This window comes from Paroedura picta, chromosome 6, assembly GCF_049243985.1.
Source record: "Paroedura picta isolate Pp20150507F chromosome 6, Ppicta_v3.0, whole genome shotgun sequence".
Taxonomy (NCBI): Eukaryota; Metazoa; Chordata; class Lepidosauria; order Squamata; family Gekkonidae; genus Paroedura; species Paroedura picta.
The window spans coordinates 28,032,690-28,046,505 of NC_135374.1; the positions used below are offsets into that span (position 1 = coordinate 28,032,690).

The 13,816-nt window shown below is 45.3% G+C and overlaps 1 long non-coding RNA gene across 3 annotated transcripts; it reads left to right on the forward strand.

The window, feature by feature from the left end:
• Window positions 1-10: 10 nt before the first annotated feature.
• LOC143840645 (uncharacterized) lies at window positions 11-13,052 on the forward strand. Of its 3 annotated transcripts, XR_013232280.1 has the most exons (5): window positions 13-49; window positions 3,211-3,332; window positions 7,357-7,488; window positions 10,572-10,792; window positions 11,051-13,052. It is a non-coding gene; the product is annotated as an uncharacterized LOC143840645 (long non-coding RNA). The 3 variants fall into 3 exon arrangements; XR_013232278.1 differs by lacking the exon at window positions 3,211-3,332 and having other exon boundaries at window positions 11-49; window positions 7,337-7,488; XR_013232279.1 differs by lacking the exon at window positions 3,211-3,332 and having other exon boundaries at window positions 19-49.
• The last annotated feature ends 764 nt before the right edge of the window (window positions 13,053-13,816 follow it).

Here is a 13,816-nt window from a genome sequence, read left to right on the forward strand (position 1 = left end):
CTTGCTCCTACTTGCTGGGTGGAAGAGGTGCCAACTCTGAAAGGCTCTGGTAAGTTGCCCCATCCTCAGCCTCTTCCCACCCTCCATCTTTCCCAGGCAAGGGAGGAGGTCAGCTGCTTTCTTTGCCTCCTGTGTTAGTCTCAGGTTTCAGCTCTGCTGGAAGATAAAGAGAATTAGTATCTAAAAATCAGAATGCCAAGGGACAGACAGAATGCAGTTAATGTCTTAAGTCAGTACAGTGAGTCAAATGTTTGTTCAGATAGTTCAAGGGCATCAGCAGAAGGAGAAATTCCATAACCCAGGCTTCCTAGCCTCATTAATGTAGGCTGTCAGCAGCCTCTCAGTCCTTACTTCGTGATGACTTACAATCTTCTGCAGTCAGCAACAGTCTTGCTAACATGGTGTGTTGCCTTTTAAACTAGAGTTCTCCTCCAGCACATAGCTGGCATTGATTAATTGACTCAGGTGAGGCAGGGAGCTGCAGCTGGAGGCTAGACAGAGGAGCTCATGCAACAACTTTGGAATCTAAGCTCTGGTTTGTGCTGGTCAGAGCTCTCTACCTGTTGAACATCTGGCTGGGCAAAGCTGTCATCCAGCTGAAGCTCAGGTGAAGCTGGGTGTTCCTGGCAAGGCTTTTCCTCCTAGCTACCCAAACATGGGCTCACAACACTTCCCCATGGCCCTGCAGATGGCCATTGGAGTGCTTTTTACTTTCCCTCACTCTCCGTCTAAGAGGGGCTGGGGGGATCCAGCAGCTTTCCCCACCCAGTCTGCCCCTTGGGAAATGTGGAAGGTGGGAAGGAGGTAGCCCTCACAACCTTCCCTACATGCCCCTGGCCTTTGGGAGATGTAGGGTGGGTGGGAAGGAGACATCCCATCCTGCCCATTAGAAGATGAGGGTGGGTGTGAAGGAGGCAGCCCATCCCTCCTGGTCTTCCTCAAGCAGCTTGGCCTTTAGAAGATGTGGAGGTGAGTGGGAAAGGGGAAGCCCATCTCCCTGTGGCCCTCCCACCCAGCTTGGCTTTTGGGAGATGTGGAGGAGGGGGTGGGAAGGAGGCAGCACCCCTCCCACAGCCATCTCTGCCTGGCCCAGCCTTTGGGAGATGTGGGGTGGGTGGGAAAGAGGTAGCCTCTCCCCCAGTCTTTCCTGTCCAACCTGCCTTCAGGGAGATTGGGTGGGAAAAAGGCAGCCCTCCTCCGTGGCCTTCCCCACCCAGCCTGGCCTTAGGGAGATGTGAAGGGAAGGAAGGATGCAGCCCCCCCTGCAGCCATCCCTGCCTGGTCCAACCTTTGGGAAATGTAGTGGGGGAAGCTGGCAGCCCCCCTCTTGAAGCCTTCCCAATCCAGCCTTTGGAAGATGGGGACAGAAACGTGGCAGCCCACCACTTCACAGCCTGCCTGACCTTCGGAAGCTGTGAGGTTTCTCTGTCTCTTTCATCCTGTCTTTCTCTCTTTCATGTTCCTGAAGGTTTATAGGACTCCAGCTGGAGAATGGCAACCCAGCAGGCTGTATATGGAAGAGTAGGAGTCAGGAATCAAACCCAGCTCTTGAGATTAGAGTCTGTTACTCTTTAACCACTTCACCACACTGGATCTCAAGGTTGAGCAGGGAATGGCGAGGAGATGGGCCAGAACCCAGGAAGGTCACAGTGGAGGTGTATGTGCTAGCACCTGTTGTATTTTTAGGTGTAACAGACTTTGCCTCCAGTGGAATATAATGCTATGGAGTCCACCCACCAAAGCAGCCATTTTCTCCAGGGGGACTGATTTCTGTCTCCTGGAGATGAGCTGTAAACCCCCCCCCCCCCGGAATCCCCAGATTCCGCCTAGAAATTGGCATCCTGAGCAGAGTGCCTCTTTTCACCTTCACAGCCTCCTGTCCATCACGCTTTGTATCTTCAAGGCGAAAGAGCCTGAAACACACCAACCCTTTGTGATCAGCCTCAGCACCCTCTGGCAGTCATTCTGTGGTCTCACTCTCTTTTCTTGGAGAATCACTGGTGTCTGCTAGCATGACCCAAACATGGAAAGCATTATATTGGTCGCTAACACTTCTGTCAGTGCAGTTGGGTATATAACTTTTAATTAATTGTTGTGACTGCTCTAGGCAGGGGATAGAGCTCATCTCCACGCCTTGAAAAACAGTCTGCTGATTTCCACAATTCTAAAGGCCTAAGAAGCCAGACTGCCAGTTGGCAGTGCAAGAAGAATTAGAACCTAGTGGAGATTTTCCCAGTGATTTGAAAGTAAAAGGAGTTTCTATCTTTTTCTGGAAGGCTGCAAGTGCTTTTAATAGCTGTGTGACAGGCAGTTCATCTGCTGTAGCTTTCCCCAACATGGAGGAACAATTAAGGGGAGAGTTGTGTCTACCAGTTTGAAGGTGAACACATTTCTTTCCCACCACCTCCTCATGTACCAATGCAAAGAAAGGTTGCTGCCGACACTTTGGAGTTTCAGCAGATTCTCTACATCATTTCCCTAGTACTCCAAGTAGGGAGCGTGTAAAAATTATCCTGCTGCCTTCAGCAAAATCAGAATATTTCATCTGTGACTTAATCCTTCCGCAAGAAGCCTGAGCTGGGGAGAGACCTACTTTCATTTTGGCACCTAAGATAGCCCCAGCCTCTAATGGTCAAAAAACACATGGTTTATCACCCACTAAATGATTTCCCACTCTGCTGTGTAAGGCTGTTTCACTCACCCATGGGAAGGGCCAGTGTAAGCTTCTTGTACTTACATTCCCCCCTTTCTCAACCTCCTGTCTTTGGTGATGCTCAGAAGGAGGTGGGGTAATTCTACCAGACCTTATTTGAGAAAGTAATCAAATAACCATATTTGTATGATGAAGACAGACTTTGTCTGTGGCTTGGGGTTTGAAGGGATCTTTCAAATTCCCTGATATGTGACTAATAGTAGCAAGACCAAAGTATGTGAAAGCATTTAAAAGATCTCTTCAGCTCAATGAAATCCACAGAAAAAGCCAATGTGGGTTGAATCCATCATATAACAATGGTTTCATACATGGGTATCATTTGGGGACTCCAAGTGATCAGAAGAAAAACTAGTCTGATCTTATGCTCAATTCTGCAAGTAATCAAAATGAAGCTTTATGGTACCATAGAGATAAACTTAATGGTTTGCTGGTGTCTACAGACTTAGGAACAAAAGCGGGATCTGTCATTTGGAAACCCATATTCCTTCTTTGTGCAGGTAAACTTCACACAGTATCCATGGACAATATCAGATGGACATTCAGAGGATACACACGGTCTATGTGTTTTACTACATGCTATTTATATATGGAATTACTGTGTGCCAAGCAGCCAACAAAGGTGAAGTGGCCAAATTTTGGGGTGGCAATGAATAACATCTGCTTGACAAGGACAGATCCTACCACTGCATCTCCAAGAGACTCAGGAAAACTTTATTTTTGGGGTTTCTACTAGGGTTGCCATGTCCACACACACATACACACACACACTCACAGAACCACCAGCATGAGATGAGGGGGGAGTAGGTTTGCCAGATGACGATTGAGAAACTCCAGCAGATCTGGAGATGGAGCCTGGGGAGGGCAGAGTTTTCAGTGGGATGCAATGTCATGGAGTCCACCATCCGAAGCAGCCATTTTCTTGTAGGAAGCTGATCTGTGTAGTCTGGAGATGAGCTGTAATTCTGGGGATCCCCAGGTCCCACCTGGAGGCTGGCATCCCTAAGAGACATAGTTTCAGAGGGTGGATATGTTGGTCTATAGTAAGCAATATATCTGAATCCAGGAGCTCATCAGGGATCAGTGAGATTTTCAAGAAGGATCACCTGCTCTGAGTCGGAAATTACTTGGAGAGTTATGTGGGGGGTGGAGTTTGGGGACAGTGAGGTTGATGAAGAAGAATTTGTTTTTATGCCCAACTATTCACTTCCTGAAGGAGTCTCGAAGCGACTTATAATCACCTTCCCTTCCCTGTGAGGTAGGTGGGGCTGAGAGAGCTCTGTAAGAACAGCACTATCAGGTGTTAAGTGCTGAGTGGCACTTAAGCCATGAGGCCAGCTCCTCCTTCAAGGCCTTACCAGGAATATTGAGTGGACCAGATGACATGTGTAGCACAGCCAGGAGCTCTGATGACTGTCTGGCAGCCAGGTAAGAGATGCTCGGATGTGATTTGCCATTTCCTGCCTCTGTATCATGACCCCTAGTGTTCCTTGGAGGAACCACCACACAAATCCTCGGATGTCTCCCATCCAAATACTAGCCAGGTTCAGCCTTGCTTTGCTTCCAAGATCTGACAGGATCAAGCTGGCCTGGGCTATCCAGGTCAGGACTGGGTATTGTAGAGAAACTAAAATGGATATTCTTGAGAACACATGGAGTGACTATGAGGCACACCCACAAAGTCTAGCTTTGCCCTCAGATCTAAACTAAGGCTAACACCAGCTGTTATGTGACTTTAAAAAGTAAACTAAAATGCAGCTTCTATGGCAACACTTCTAAGGAGGAGATTGTTCCAGTATAAAGGCCTTTCTTGTCCCTTCCATTTTGGGCCATATTTTTGCCTCCTGGAGAGGCAGAGAAATGGATTAAAGACACAAGGTAAAGAAATCTCTCTGCCATGACAGAACCTGCCCCCCCCCTTCAAAAATTGTCGACACAGCAGAAATAATGATGCTAGAAAGAGTCATGGGAATCTTGCAGTAATATGTAATTTAACAGATGGGGATGAGGTATCAACAGGAAAGCAAATTGAAAATATCCATAGTTGGAACTGTTTCATATGGGCATGGCGGGGAATTACAGATCTTTACAGACAGTTTAAGAAGTAGTGCTGGTTATTTATACCCCACTTTTCACTACCCAAATGAGTCCCAAAGCTCCTTACAAAACATTTCCCTTTCTCTCCCCACAGCAGACAACCTGTAAGGTTGATGGGGCTGACAAAGCTCTAACAGAACTGGTCATTGAGAACAACTCTAAGACAACTGTGATTGGTCCAAGGTTACCCAGCTGGTGCATTTAGAGGAGTCAGGAATCAAACCCAGTTCTCCAGATTAGGGTCTGCTGTTCTTTAACCCCTACATCAAGCTGGCTCACAAGTTCAAGCATTTTCTACTTTGGGGGGTCAGGAGCTAAAGACCTTTGGACCAAACCTGGTCCCTTCAGAAGTACCACTTGTCCTTCTCCAGCTAACATAAAGGATCTGTTGCAGTAGAACATGCTGGCCAATTGGTTGAGGTGACAGGTCACTGCCTCTCACAATCTTCGAAGTGCTTTCTGCTGTCCAGGAGTCTGGTCATGGCTGGCTGGCCACTAGGCCAATCCTGTCTAAACCTCTAGAGCTTCCTACCCTGTTAAGAAGGTGCATTTGGCTTCATGCCAAAGTAGGGAACCCCCTAGCTTTCAAGGGATGAGATTGTTGATGCGATTTCTGAGAGCTGCTAAGCAAAAGGGAGTGGGGACCCAAAGGCCCCAAACCACAATGCACTCTGTGATTTGCTGCAAGGGATGAGTCAGGATTGTATGGTTTTAGGGCTGTGGCCACAAAGAGAGGCACTCCAGCTGTTCTGGAGTGTTTGCTGCTAGTGCATCAATATTGCTAAAGTTTCAGACAGGTTTTTAGTTGAAATCCCGTCCTTACCCACAGCAGGGTGTGGAGAATGGAATGGAATTCACTTCTTTAATGCCAGCATTGTTTGGCAAGAGGCAGCTTTCTGCCAAACTAGCTTAGCAAGGGAACATCGTGATGGCTTGACCAGGTAAAGGAGAAGCCTAGGCTTGCAAGGGAAGCCAGATTGATTCGGGTTTTGAAAAAGAAGAGATGAGATGTGTCCTCACAACACTCAATTGTCCCATGGTGCTAGTCCACTTGAAGGACATTTGATAGAGTAGGCTCTGAAAGCTTTTGATACATCAACCAATGAAGAGAGACAGACCCCTTCCCCCCAAGCTGCCAGTTCCAAGTTGGGAAATACCTGGAGATTTTGGGGGTGGAGCTTGAGGAGGATGGACATCAGTGGGGTATAATGCCATAGAACCCACCTTCCAAAGCGGCCACTTTCTCCAGGTTAACTCATCTCTGTTGCCTGGAGATCAGCTGCAATAGCAGGAGATCTCCAGCCACTACCTGGAGGTTGGCAACCTTGCCCCCCAGAGCACAATTTCCTGGGGAAGTTCTCCTCCACAAGCTCCATTGACATGGATGGGAGGAGTACAACCAATCTTCTGTAGATGCTTCACTTCAGCAATAGAATTGTATCCTCTGGCTTACTGACACAACTGAGAGCCAGAGATCAATAGCTCGTACAAGGTCAAGCACTTACAACATTAATTTTTAAAACCATCACTGACAAAACAGTTTCAAACCCCTATGAAACCAGCAGACAAATTCAATCCCTAAAACCTACTTGAAATTTTGTAAACCATAATAGTGCTGTAAGAGAAAAATGCAAGCTGTTTTGGATCCCCCTTGGGGAAAAAGTCAGGATATAAATGAAGTAAATAATACATAAATAACAATAAACATCTCTATTACAAATTAATAATAATAATGATAATAATAATAATTTTATTATTTTAGCCCACCCTTCCCTAGTTGGCTCAGGGTGGGTAACATGAAGAGTAAAAATGTTCAATTCCAATAATTTACATAAACAACAAAACATTAATCAGATAAATTTAGTTTAGGTTTTTAAATTAAAAGTTGTTGCCTCGTGTGTCGGTGTGTGTGTGTGTTGTTCTTAGTGAGTGTTAGGTGGATTTTTCTTAGAGAGATGGTTTCAAACAGATTCTCAGATTGGGAGGCCAGCATCTTGTTGGTGTGAATTTCCTGGCCTCAGCCATAGGCCTGGTGGAGCAGCTTAGTCTTAAAGGACTTTGTAGCATGTAGCTGGACTCTTAACATCAACACCAGCCTTCCATAGGGCCTGGAAACAAGGTGGGATCCGATGAAACTGCAACTAAGCAGGGCAAGCGTAGCGATCTGTCCTCTGCACCAGATGAAATGTTATGAACTGCTTTCAGAGGCAGGATCACACAGAACATGTTCTAGTAGCTTAACCAAGGCCAGGTGAGTTTACTTAAGCAAAAATCCCTCCCAGAGAAGCACGTATTTCCCCTCCACCACCATTCAATCCTCACAAACTGAGAGGGGAATGGTCCCAGTGGCACAATGAAGAGCCACACCCTCACCATGTGAGGCCTGCTCTGTGCACTACACTCTGCTGTTTCTAAGATGTAATGATAACAATACAGTCTGTAAGATCCTGTCTTCATGGATAAGGAACTATAGAGGTTTAGACACACACACACACACACCCTTCCTTGATTTTCTTGCATTATTTAAAGGTCACCATGGTTTTCTCTAGAGATGCAAATTCCACACACCAAAGTCAACACAACCCTGCTTTATGAGGATGAAGGAGAGGAGCGGTCAAAGACTCCAACACGTTGACAAGTCACAGCGACTCTCTATCAGCTGATCTACCATGACTGTTGATGTGAGTACACCAACATCTATCCAAAGAGAAAAAGACAATACATCCCAACCCCGAATCATTAGTTTCGAGTACAGCTTTAGGCTCCCAGGACAGATTGAATACCACCCTCCTGCTTAATTTGCTTCTCAAGAAACATTTCACCACCAAGGATTTTTTTTCTTCCTGTAACTCATGGGAAGGCTGCCTGTAAGGCATGTTATGAAACAGCCATTTCAGTTGAGAATCCTTTTGGGCAATGAATCCCCATTCACTAAGCAATGGGCTTCTTTCTCTTCCTGACCCCCTCCAGAAAGGCCCAGGACCCTTCCAGGTTTTGAGGCCTATTAGCCATAATAAATGTATTAAAAATTACAAAAAAATTATATGCACAAAAACAAGTTGTGAAACTTGCTAAAAAAACTGTCCCAATGAGTCCCTCTTTGAGCTTGAGGGCCAAGACAAAAGGCCTGCCTGCCTTCATCAATTTAATTTGGATTCAAATGATGGGAAAGGAGGTTCCACTTAAATATTAGAAAGCATTTGCTGATGTTGAGGCTTGTTGGTAAATGGAATATGCTGCCTTAGGGGGTGGTGTGGAGTCTCCTTAGTTGGAAGTCTTTAGCAGGAGAATGGATGAGCACCTGTCAGATGTGTGTGAGCCCTTAGCTCTGTGGGTATGAATTTGCTGGTTGTCCTGGGCCCCTGGGACATCCACCTGGCCTCAACCCCAGCAAGGGCATTTTGATCCTGGCCCCAACCTGGTGGATTGAGCACCCATAAGAACTGAGGGCCTTGCTGGAGTTGTCAGCTTTCCGCAGGGCCTGCAATATGGAGCTCTTCTGCCAGGCATATGGTTGAGGCCAGGGTGGAGTCCCGGTGTTTTCATCATCACCCCCCACCCCAAATGCCTACTAGATCTGGCTCCTCGCTCCCAGCTGTTGAGTAAGAGGTCGCCATCCGTCCGTCCGTCCGTCCATCCATCCATCCATCCATCCATCTTTTATTGTTGTAAGGCGTGTTTTATAGGGTTTTATTGTATTTTATCATTTTATTTTGTGTGAACCACCACAAGACCACTGGAAGAGTGGCAGTATAAAAATAAAAAATAAGTCCCCAAGAAGGTGGGGGCCTGGACTGGATAGTCCTCTGGGGTATCTTCCAGCTCTGTGATTGAAATGATTAAGACACTGTCTTCCCACCCAGTTTTTCCAGAATATCTTTCTGCTTCCCCTTCCCCCTTCCATTCCTTCGCTTTCAATCCTTCAGCAATGTGGTCTCCTGGTTATTGGTGGTTTTGTGGTTTCACCTGAGCTTGATTGATGTTCTGCACTTTGAGAACGAAGGTTTCACAAACTCCAATGTTAATGAAACAAGGCTCCGAAAAATGTAGCTTCCCTGTCACAATGGCAAACTCAGAAAGACTCCTAAGATACTTCTCAAACCTGTTTTGAAAGGTCACCATTTTATCCAGGGGACTGGATACCCCCCCCCCATGCTCAACCCTTATTTTTAGATACTCATCATAACCCCAGTAGTTTCAGGATGCAGTCTTGTCAAGCTTGGCTGGATATTTCTCCACCAAGCTATTTCTGTGTTTCCTTTTTCCTAGGTCAGGTGCCACAAAAGTACGTAAGACAGGTGGACAGGTGCATTCATAGAAAACAAGCTGCATATTTTGGCCTGGGGCACTTTGGATTAGTGGGCCAGTCCTCACCCTATGACTGGTGCTCCAACTTTCTGATACTTGCATGCTGTACGGTCTTAGTCATGCAGTCACGGTAGAGTATACACTAGCTTGGTGTTGTCCCTGCTTTGGGATTCCTTTTGGAAGTGAAAAGCAGGGTATATAAAAAAAACAGCTCTTCTTCTCACCTAGGTGAGTAATGAAGCTTTATACCAGGGGTAGTCAAACTGTGGGCATCCAGATGTCCATGAGCTACAATTCCCATGAGCCCCTGCCAGCAAATGCTGGGAATTGTAGTCCATGGACATCTGGAGGGCCGCAGTTTGACTACCCCTGCTTTATACCAAATTAAACCACTGGTGGTCTCTAGAGCCTCAGGCAGATTAGAAAAAAACCCACTAGCATTGCTGAAGGTCCATGAACTGAGATTGAATATGGGACTGTCCGTATGCTTTACTTCTGAACCATGGCCCCTCTCCATAGCCACAGACTGGATGTCCATTTTGGGGGTGGAATGGGTAGTATATACTTGGAAGGGTAGAAAACAGTTGAACCCAGACATGTGGAAGTTGGGGTGGCTTTGAAATAGCAGGCCAGTTTCCTCTCCCCAACCATCTTCTCAGGGACTTAAAAACACACACTCTCGAGAGGTGCTCATCCAATCTCCTCTTAAAAACATCCAATAAAGGAGAATCCACCATCCTCCGAAGCAGCATCTTCCATCTACCAACAGGTCTTATCATTTTCTCTGGTTTATTGTGCCAGAACTAACACATATAAACCTGTCATATACTGAGGCAGACTGCTGGTTTACCCAGGTCAGTAGGGCATACTTAGAGCGGCAGCAGCTGTCCCGAGGTATCAAGCGGAGATCTTTCATATATAGACTGACAATTTTAAATGGAGATGCCAGGGATTGAACCTGAGAGCTTCTGCATGCAAAGCAGATCCTTTGCTGCTGAGCCACCAGCTCTCCCACTAGAACCATGAGCTATATACGGCAGTACAGGTGAATATGAGGCATCTGGTAAAGCAGGCTCCAACTCATGGCGCCTTATGCTTCAATAAGTTCAATAGTCTTCACAGACGCCACAACATTTCTTTTCCAGAAATGGCAGTGTGGAATCCTTGCCTTGATTATCCACTCTGCAGCAAACAGATCCTCATGGCCTTATTCCCGTTCCACATTTGAAAGTATCTCATACAGGTGATGGAGCTGATAGCGACTGAGATAATAAATGATGTGATACACTGCAAGTACCAGATACAATATAGATCTTACTCAGTACATGGAAGAGGTGAAAGAGATAAGGAAAAAAAAGGGGGGGTGGAGGGATAGAGAGAAGCATGCAGCAGATAAGAGGAGACTCAAAATCCATCTGACGGGCAATTTCAGCTAACGTGCTCTACTTCCCTACAGTAGGTGAGTGAACCTGGCGCTGAACTTCCATGACATTGAGAGACAAAGCACCAGGGCTGAAGACTTGTTATTTATACAACAGGAAAAATGGTGGAAGGCACAGCTCTTTTTTCCACCAGTGCTTTGAAACAGCTTTGAAATGAGAGTCAGGATAATAAATCAGTCCTTCGTGGATGTCTGCACATCAAGCGCCTCCATATTACCAACAGCAGCTGGCAAAGGTATGTTTCACTGGAGCTTGGAGGTCTGTTGAGTGGATCTTGCCAAATGGCTCCTCCCCCTCCCCAGTGAAGACATCTCCAGGGGAAAACAACCAACAGCCAGTAATCTTGTGGCCCCTTAAGGACAAATGGATTGATTGTGCTTTAAGATTTCATGGGCCAATGACTGCTTAGGAAATGTAACAAATGGCCTCTAATCTTAACATTTGTTAATCTTCAGAGGGCTACAAAATCAGGACTCTTTTTTTTTTTTTACAGGTTACTCTCTGAGGCATTGTCAGAAACCTGCTGGGCAGGCATTAGCAGGCGATAAGATTGATCTCCCTAACCTGGAAAAGCAGCACCTGCTGCTTTTATTTTTCTTGCTCTGTTGACAGCCTTCCCCCCAACCTTGCTTTGTTGTTTTTCTGCCACAGATGAATACAGCCAAGTCCTTCTCAGATCTGCTATGAGACTCTGGCTTCTGACAACCAACCAAGAGGACTGCCTGAGAATCTTTTGCATAAAAATCATGTCAGTTCTGTGTCATAGAATAAGCTGGTGTTTGCAAATGGAGCAGAGAGAAGTCTTGGCATTCCAGGGGATGAAATCAGAAATAGACCACTCCGATAAATTCATATAAGAATGATTTTGAGTAAAACAGAATCAGATCATTCACTGAATGAGAGGAAAGTGGAAAAAAACAAGAGTCTTTTCATAGTGACAAGAACTGCCTACCCACAAATTTTCCTTGGCTCTTTCCTTGAAAGATAAACTAGTTCACAGTCCTTGGTCTGTGGGCAATTTAGCTGAGTCTTGTGGGGAGGATTATGCTTGGGCTCTTGGAGGAAATTCACTGATAGGATCTGGAAAAACAACAACTTAGCCCCATGTTAAATGCTGCTCAGCAGAAAAGTGCCTGAACAACAAATTGAAAATATATAGAATGGAAGAGAAGAAAGAAAATCTTGGTTGTCAAGAAGTACTTATAGGAATCTACTAATAGGAACCTACATGCACCTACTGGAGAACATATGTATCTGTATTAAACTGACACAGACCATTTGTCTGTATAGTCTAGTCCTTTCTACTATGATTGGTGGTGGTTCTCAGGCGGAAAGCCTGTTTCCCTGCTACCTCAGTATCGTTTCCAGAAGTACTAGGGATTGAACTGGGACTTTCTGTGTGCAAAGGATGTGTACTGTCATTGAGCTGAAGACCCAACACAGCAAAGGAGGGAGGGGCCAGGGATCTATGGAAGAGCCTCTACTTTCCATGCAGCATCTCCCCCAGCATCTTGTTTAAAAAGACCAGGCAGCAGGTGATATGAAAGGCCTCTGCCTAAGACTCTAGAGCAGCCTTTTGCAACTTTTTTATCACTGAGAAACTCTGAAACATTCTTCAGGCTTTGAAAAAACCCAGTGGTGCAATCGTGGAGAATTTGGTTGGGAAGCATAGTTGTATAGACACCCACCCTGGGCCCTTTCCCTTCCCACCTCCTCCTTCATGGCCATTCTGGGACAATTGTGCAGGTCAACCTGGCCATATATGGTCATATCACCTGCTAAATGTTTGACATTAATATATATATATATATATATATATATATATATATATATATATATATATATGTATATATATATAAATTAACTCCCACCCAGCGTGGTTACGAAATCTTGTATGACAAAGTCTGCCCTAGAGAGCCATTGCCAAAATGGCAAAATAGTGAACATAATGCACTGATGGTTTGATTCCGAATAAGAGAGAGAAAAGTGAATCATGCCCTATTTTTCTGCTGGAGGAGCACTCTGTGAAGGATGTGAGAGACCAGAAAACTGACAAAGGATCTCCCAGCCCTGAAAAACATTTTATTTATTTATTTATAAATCTTGCTTGTCAGTTCTGAAAATGAGTTCACATTTGTAGAAAGTTGTTTTGCATTTTAAAAAGCAGATCATGGTGGGCTGTTGTTGTTTTGATTATTTCTTTCCATTTACAGGGGTAATATGGCCTTCCTTGCAGGTGTGGGATAAGGACTATGAGCACTACAAAGTACCGGAAAGTGATATTTCTTATTTAGAAATGTCCACCCTCTTTTGGTATCTGAACAGTAAACATAGCCTTTGCTCTGAAATGGCATAAACAAGTTTCCCTGCTGTATTTTGCGACATTCACAATTGTCGAAATGAACCTGGGTTTCTCAGCACAAGGAACAGAATGCCTGCCAAGAGTTTCAGGCAGGTGTTGTATGAACTGTTGCTCCTTGGCTTGCAGGTAGATGTTGTCCTATAGTTCCATTGTATTCAGACTCTTCCTATTAAAAGTTGCTGTGGTCAGTGGTCTCTAATGATCTCTTGCTGCCACCTATGGGTTACAAGGAGCAATGCAAAAGTTTTGTCTATTTCTGGCCATATTGCCAGTTCTGCTCCTGGAGATTGTGTCTACCATTTTACAAATTCTGGGGAGGGGGGGGGGAGAGACACCAAACACTACCAGGGGTTCTTCCTCTACTCAAATGGTCCCTCTGCCAAATTATTTTCATGTCTCATGCTACAGGAGGGACTCTTTCTCTTGCATTCTGCTGCACCAGGAGAGAAGAGCAATTTCAGCCTTGATATAGCCTTGCTGTATGTTGCCTTCATATCCTGGAGCTTTCAGTCAATGCCAGACTCTTCTCCGTGGGAATGCCTTGTTACATATAAGTAGGGATGTAAACAAATTGGCTCACAAACTGAAATTTGCGGCACATTTTGGGCAGTTTGTGGTTCACAGTGAACTTTGTGGCAAGTCAACCAGCATGAACTTTTTATAAACTTTCATGAACAGATAGTTCTAGACAGACTCTCTCTGCTTAATGTAAATATCTATTCAAAGCAAAGGGGGTGGCATGGAGAGCATGTGGAAAAGTATCTGAGGAGGTACTCTGCTGCTTTAGCTTGCACTGGATCCATTACATGCACTCCTGAAACTGCACTTGTCAGAATGACCACCTGTCATCACACCAGAAAGCAACTTCCTGGTGGCACCTTCTGGGTTGTGTGTATC